Below are 8,266 nucleotides of genomic sequence, written 5' to 3'. Positions count from 1 at the left end.
ATTACATATCCTTTATATCTAATCCATACACCAACGACCAAAAACACCTACAAACACTTTCATTCTTCAATTTTCTTCATCTAATTGATCTCTCTCAAGTTCTATCTTCAAGTTCTAAGTGTTCTTCATAAATTTCAAAAGTTCTAGTTTCATAAAATCAAGAATACTTTCAAGTTTGCTAGCTCACTTCCAATCTTGTAAGGTGATCATCCAACCTCAAGAAATCTTTGTTTCTTACAGTAGGTTATCATTCTAATACAAGGTAATAATCATATTCAAACTTTGGTTCAATTTCTATAACTATAACAATCTTATTTCAAGTGATGATCTTACTTGAACTTGTTTTCGTGTCATGATTCTGCTTCAAGAACTTCGAGCCATCCAAGGATCCATTGAAGCTAGATCCATTTTTCTCTTTTCCAGTAGGTTTATCCAAGGAAATTAAGGTAGTAATGATGTTCATAACATCATTCGATTCATACATATAAAGCTATCTTATTCGAAGGTTTAAACTTGTAATCACTAGAACATAGTTTAGTTAATTCTAAACTTGTTCGCAAAAAAAAGTTAATCCTTCTAACTTGACTTTTAAAATCAACTAAACACATGTTCTATATCTATATGATATGCTAACTTAATGATTTAAAACTTGGAAACACGAAAAACACCGTAAAACCGGATTTACGCCGTCGTAGTAACACCGCGGGCTGTTTTGGGTTAGTTAATTAAAAACTATGATAAACTTTGATTTAAAAGTTGTTATTCTGAGAAAATGATTTTTATTATGAACATGAAACTATATCCAAAAATTATGATTAAACTCAAAGTGGAAGTATGTTTTCTAAAATGGTCATCTAGACGTCGTTCTTTCGACTGAAATGACTACCTTTACAAAAACGACTTGTAACTTATTTTTCCGACTATAAACCTATACTTTTCTGTTTAGATTCATAAAATAGAGTTCAATATGAAACCATAGCAATTTGATTCACTCAAAACGGATTTAAAATGAAGAAGTTATGGGTAAAACAAGATTGGATAATTTTTCTCATTTTAGCTACGTGAAAATTTGTAACAAATCTATTCCAAATATAATTTAATCAACTTGTATTGTATATTATGTAATCTTGAGATACCATAGACACGTATACAATGTTTCGACCTATCATGTCGACACATCTATATATATTTCGGAACAACCATAGACACTCTATATGTGAATGTTGGAGTTAGCTATACAGGGTTGAGGTTGATTCCAAAATATATATAGTTTGAGTTGTGATCAATACTGAGATACGTATACACTGGGTCGTGGATTGATTCAAGATAATATTTATCGATTTATTTCTGTACATCTAACTGTGGACAACTAGTTGTAGGTTACTAACGAGGACAGCTGACTTAATAAACTTAAAACATCAAAATATATTAAAAGTGTTGTAAATATATTTTGAACATACTTTGATATATATGTATATATTGTTATAGGTTCGTGAATCAACCAGTGGCCAAGTCTTACTTCCCGACGAAGTAAAAATCTGTGAAAGTGAGTTATAGTCCCACTTTTAAAATCTAATATTTTTGGGATGAGAATACATGCAGGTTTTATAAATGATTTACAAAATAGACACAAGTACGTGAAACTACATTCTATGGTTGAATTATCGAAATCGAATATGCCCCTTTTTATTAAGTCCGGTAATCTAAGAATTAGGGAACATACACCCTAATTGACGCGAATCCTAAAGATAGATCTATTGGGCCTAACAAACCCCATCCAAAGTACCGGATGCTTTAGTACTTCGAAATTTATATCATATCCGAAGGGTGTCCCGGAATGATGGGGATATTCTTATATATGCATCTTGTTAATGTCGGTTACCAGGTGTTCACCATATGAATGATTTTTATCTCTATGTATGGGATGTGTATTGAAATATGAAATCTTGTGGTCTATTATTATGATTTGATATATATATAGGTTAAACCTATAACTCACCAACATTTTTGTTGACGTTTTAAGCATGTTTATTCTCAGGTGATTATTAAGAGCTTCCGCTGTCGCATACTTAAATAAGGACGAGATTTGGAGTCCATGCTTGTATGATATTGTGTAAAAACTGCATTCAAGAAACTTATTTTGTTGTAAGATATTTGTATTGTAAACCATTATGTAATGGTCGTGTGTAAACAGGATATTTTAGATTATCATTATTTGATAATCTACGTAGAGCTTTTTAAAACCTTTATCTATGAAATAAAGGTTATGGTTTGTTTTAAAAATGAATGCAGTCTTTGAAAAATGTCTCATATAGAGGTCAAAACCTCGCAACGAAATCAATTAATATGGAACGTTTTTAATCAATAAGAACGGGACATTTCACATAACTCATTGTTAAAATACCTAATGAGATACATACTTATAATAAAATCATGTTAACTATATATATAACCATATATATGTTATCGTATAGTTTTTACAAGTTTTAACATTCGTCAATCACCGGTCAACTTGGATGGTCAATTGTCTATATGAAACCTATTTCAATTAATCAAGCCTTAACAAGTTTGATTGCTTAAAATGTTGGAAACACTTAATCATCTAAATAAAAATTTCATTTAATATATATATAAACATGGAAAAGTTCGGGTCACTACAGTACCTACCCGTTAAATAAATTTCGTCCCGAAATTTTAAGCAGTTGGAGGTGTTGACGTATCTTCTGGAAATAAATGCGGGTATTTCTTCTTCATCTAATCTTCACGCTCCCAGGTGAACTCGGGTCCTCTACGAGCATTCCATCGAACCTTAACAATTGGTATCTTGTTTTGTTTAAGTCTCTTAACCTTACGATCCATTATTTCAACGGGTTCTTCATTGAATTGATGTTTTTCATTGATTTGGATTTCGTCTAACAGAATAGTGAGATCTTCTTTAGCAAAACATTTCTTCAAATTTAAGACGTGGAAACTGTTATGTACAGCCACGAGTTGTTGAGGTAGCTCAAGTTGGTAAGCTACTGGTCCGACACGATCTATAATCTTGAATGGTCCAATGTACCTTGGATTTAGTTTCCCCCGTTTACCAAATCGAACAACGCCTTTCCAAGGTGAAACCTTAAGCATGACCATTTCTCCAATTTCAAACTCTATATCTTTTCTTTTACTATCCGCGTAGCTCTTTTTTCGACTCTGGGCGGTTTTCAATCTTTGTTGAATTTGGATGATTTTCTCGGTAGTTTCTTGTATTATCTTCGGACCCGTAATCTATCTATCCCCCACTTCACTCCAACAAATTGGAGACCTGTACTTTCTACCATAAAGTGCTTCAAACGGCGCCATCTTAATGCTTGAATGGTAGCTGTTATTGTAGGAAAATTCTGCTAACGGTAGATGTCGATCCCAACTGTTTCCGAAATCAATAACACAAGCTCGTAGCATGTCTTCAAGTGTTTGTATCGTCCTTTCACTCTGCCCATCAGTTTGTGGATGATAGGCAGTACTCATGTCTAGACGAGTTCCCAATGCTTGCTGTAATGTCTGCCAGAATCTTGAAATAAATCTGCCATCCTATCAGAGATAATAGAGATTGGTATTCCATGTCTGGAGATGACTTCCTTCAAATACAGTCGTGCTAACTTCTCCATCTTGTCATCTTCTCTTATTGGCAGGAAGTGTGCTGACTTGGTGAGACAATCAACTATTACCCAAATAGTATCATAACCACTTGCAGTCCTTGGCAATTTAGTAATGAAATCCATGGTAATGTTTTCCCATTTCCATTCCAGGATTTCAGGTTGTTGTAGTAGACCTGATGGTTTCTGATGTTCAGCTTTGACCTTAGAACACGTCAAACATTCTCCTACATATTTAGCAATATTAGCTTTCATACCTGGCCACCAAAAATGTTTCTTAAGATCCTTGTACATCTTCCCCGTTCCAGGATGTATTGAGTATCTGGTTTTATGAGCTTCTCTAAGTACCATTTCTCTCATATCTCCAAATTTTGGTACCCAAATTCTTTCAGCCCTATACCGGGTTCCGTCTTCCCGAATATTAAGATGCTTCTCCGATCTTTTGGGTATTTCATCTTTTAAATTTCCCTCTTTTAAAACTCCTTGTTGCGCCTCCTTTATTTGAGTAGTAAGGTTAGTGTGAATCATTATATTCATAGATTTTACTCAAATGGGTTCTCTGTCCTTTCTGCTCAAGGCGTCGGCTACCACATTTTCCTTCCCCGGGTGGTAACGAATCTCAAAGTCGTAATCATTCAACAATTCAATCCACCTACGCTGCCTCATGTTCAGTTGTTTCTGATTAAATATGTGTTGAAGACTTTTGTGGTCGGTATATATAATACTTTTGACCCCATATAAGTAGTGCCTCCAAATCTTTAATGCAAAAACAACCGCGCCTAATTCCAAATCATGCATCGTATAATTTTGCTCGTGAATCTTCAATTGTCTAGACGCATAAGCAATCACCTTCGTCCGTTGCATTAATACACAACCGAGACCTTGCTTTGATGCGTCAGAATAAATCACAAAATCATCATTCCCTTCAGGCAATGACAATATAGGTGCCGTAGTTAGCTTTTTCTTCAATAATTGAAATGCCTTCTCTTATTCATCCTTCCATTCAAATTTCTTCCCTTTATGCGTTAATGCAGTCAAGGGTTTTGCTATTTTGGAGAAATCTTGGATGAATCTTCTGTAGTAACCAGCCAATCCTAAAAATTGACGTATATGCTTCGGAGTTTTTGGGGTTTCCCACTTTTCAACGGTTTCGATCTTTGCCGGGTCCACCTGGATACCTTCTTTGTTCACTATGTGACCGAGGAATTGAACTTCTTCCAACCAAAATGCACACTTTGAAAACTTAGCGTACAGTTTTTCTTTTCTCAATACTTCTAGCACTTTTCTCAAATGTTCTTCGTGCTCTTGATCATTCTTTGAGTAAATAAGTATGTCATCGATGAAAACAATGACAAACTTGTCAAGATATGGCCCACACACTCGGTTCATAAGGTCCGTGAACACAGCTGGTGCGTTAGTCAATCCAAACGGCATAACCATAAACTCGTAATGACCATAACGCGTCCTAAAAGCATTTTTTGGAATATCATCCTCCTTTACTCGCATTTTATGATATCCAGAACGCAAATCGATCTTCGAATAAACCGACGAGCCTTGTAGTTGATCAAATAAGTCGTCAATTCTCGGCAGTGGATAACGGTTTTTGATGGTAAGTTTGTTCAACTCTCTGTAGTCAATACATAACCTAAATCTACCATCCTTCTTCTTGACAAACAAAACAGGAGCTCCCCATGGTGATGTGCTTGGTCGAATGAAACCACGTTCTAATAGTTCTTACAGTTGGCTTTGCAGTTCTTTCATCTCGCTGGGTGCGAGTCTATAAGGAGCACGAGCTATTGGTGCAGCTCCTGGTACAAGATCTATTTGAAATTCAACAGATCGATGTGGAGGTAGTCCCGGTAATTCTTTCGGAAATACATCGGGAAATTCTTTTGCGACGGGAACATCATTGATGCTCTTTTCTTCAGTTTGTACTTTTTCGACGTGTGCTAGAACAGCATAGCAACCTTTTCTTATTAGTTTTTGTGCTTTCAAATTACTAATAAGATGTAGCTTCATGTTGCCCTTTTCTCCGTACACCATTAAGGGTTCTCCTTCTTCTCGTACAATGCGAATTGCATTTTTATAACATACGATCTCTGCTTTCACCTTCTTCAGCCAGTCCATGCCAACTATTACATTAAAACCCCCTAACTCTACTGGTATCAAATCAATCTTAAATATTTCGCTACCAAGTTTAATTTCTCGATTCCGGCATATATTATCTGCTGAAATTAATTTACCGTTTGCTAATTCGAGTAAAAATTTACTATCCAACGGCGTCAATGGACAACTTAATTTAGCACAAAAATCTCTACTCATATAGCTTCTATCCGCACCCGAATCAAATAAAACGTAAGCATATTTATTGTCAATAAGAAACGTACCCGTAACAAGCTCCGGGTCTTCCTGTGCCTCTGCCGCATTAATATTGAAAACTCTTCCGCGGCCTTGTCCATTCGTGTTCTCCTGGTTCGGGCAATTTCTAATAATGTGGCCCGGTTTTCCACATTTATAACAAACTACATTGGCATAACTTGCTCCGACACTACTTGCTCCGCCATTACTCGTTCCGACACCATTTGTTCCTTTCGTTCTGTTAACCCCTGGTCCGTAGACCTCACACTTCACCGCGCTATGACCATTTCTTTTACACTTGTTGCAAAATTTGGTGCAGAACCCCGAGTGATACTTTTCACACCTTTGGCATAGCTGCTTCTGATTGTTGTTGTTGTTGTTGCGGTTGTTATTGTTGTTGGGATGATTGTTGTAGTTGCTGTTGTTGTTGTTGTTTTTGTTGTTGTTGTTGTTGTTGTTGGGCCATTTATTGTAGTTGCGATTGATGTTGTGATTGTTGGGATAATTGTTGCGATTATTATTATAATTGTTGTTGTTGTTGTTGTATTGGTGATTCTTATCACCGTTTTCCTCCCACTTTCTTTTGACTTGCTTCACATTGGCCTCTTCAGCCGTCTGTTCTTTAATTCTTTCCTCAATCTGGTTCACTAGTTTGTGAGCCATTCTACATGCCTGTTGTATGGAGGCGGGCTCGTGTGAACTTATATCTTCTTGGATTCTTTCCGGTAATCCTTTCACAAACGCGTCGATCTTCTCTTCCTCATCTTCGAACGCTCCCGGACACAATAGGCACAATTCTGTGAATCGTCTTTCGTACGTGGTAATATCAAATCCTTGGGTTCGTAACCCTCTAAGTTCTGTCTTGAGCTTATTGACCTAGGTACTGGGACGGTACTTCTTGTTCATCAAGTGCTTGAATGCTGACCACGGTAGTGCGTATGCATCATCTTGTCCCACTTGCTCTAGATAGGTATTCCACCATGTTAACGCAGAACCTGTGAAGGTATGCGTAGCGTACTTCACTTTGTCCTCTTCAGTACACTTACTTATGGCAAACACCGATTCGACCTTCTCGGTCCACCGTTTCAATCCGATTGGTCCTTCGGTTCCATCAAATTCCAAAGGTTTGCAGGCAGTGAATTCTTTGTAGGTGCATCCTACACGATTTCCTGTACTGCTAGATCCAAGGTTATTGTTGGTATGTAGCGCAGCCTGTACTGCGGCTATGTTTGAAGCTAGAAATGTACGGAATTTCTCTTCATTCATATTCACGGTGTGTCGAGTAGTCGGTGCCATTTCCTTCAAAATAGTCAAATGGAACAAGTTAATCATACAGAATATTAAGAGTAGTTAATAGTATTTCGTAGCATAATATGAACTCATTTATAAAAGCTTTTTCTTCATGTTAGCGTTTTATAAGTTTAAATTCGGGTAGTACCTACCCATTAAGTTCATACTTAGTAGCTAATATACAATTCAACTACTACAATTCTATATGAAAAACTGATTATAATAATATTTCGCGTTCAAACTTTTATACAATATTTTACAAACTTACAATACCGCTTATTTTACATAAAGCATGAAATATAGCACACAATAAATTTGATACAAGATAGTTGTGAAGATAATTCTAGCTAGTACACAAGTCGTTCAGCAAAGGCAATAAAGACACGTAATTCATACGTCCAGAAACAAGTCATGCATTCTGGTTTTACTAGGACTACTTCCCATCCTTGGTCTTGTGGAACATAACCATTATGGCCATTGATAAGACAGCGTGTTGTAACGTCGTCAAAGGGACGAGGGTTACGTAATGACCAACAGTCTCGTAATAACCTAAAAACCTCATTTCTTACCCCAATTACCGACTCCGTCACTTGTGGGAACGTTTTGTTTAATAGTTGTAGCCCGATGTTCTTTTTCTCACTTTGGTGAGAAGCGAACATTACTAACCCGTAAGCATAGCATGCTTCTTTATGTTTCATGTTAGCCGCTTTTTCTAAATCATGAAATCCTATATTCGGATACATTGAGTCAAAATAATTTCTTAACCCGTTGCGTAAAATAGCATTTGGGTTCCCCGCAATATATGCGTCAAAGTAAACACATCGTAACTTATGGGTTTCCCAATGTGATATCCCCCATCTTTCAAACGAAAGTCTCTTATAAACCAAGACATTCTTGGAACGTTCTTCGAATGTCTTCCAAACTGATTTCGCCGTAAATAGTTGCGCCGAAGAATTCTGACCGACTCTAGACAAGATTTCATC

This window comes from Rutidosis leptorrhynchoides, chromosome 7 (assembly GCF_046630445.1).
Source record: "Rutidosis leptorrhynchoides isolate AG116_Rl617_1_P2 chromosome 7, CSIRO_AGI_Rlap_v1, whole genome shotgun sequence".
Classification (NCBI taxonomy): domain Eukaryota; kingdom Viridiplantae; phylum Streptophyta; class Magnoliopsida; order Asterales; family Asteraceae; genus Rutidosis; species Rutidosis leptorrhynchoides.
The sequence above is the reverse complement of the archived record's forward strand: the minus strand, read 5'-3'. Positions refer to the sequence as shown.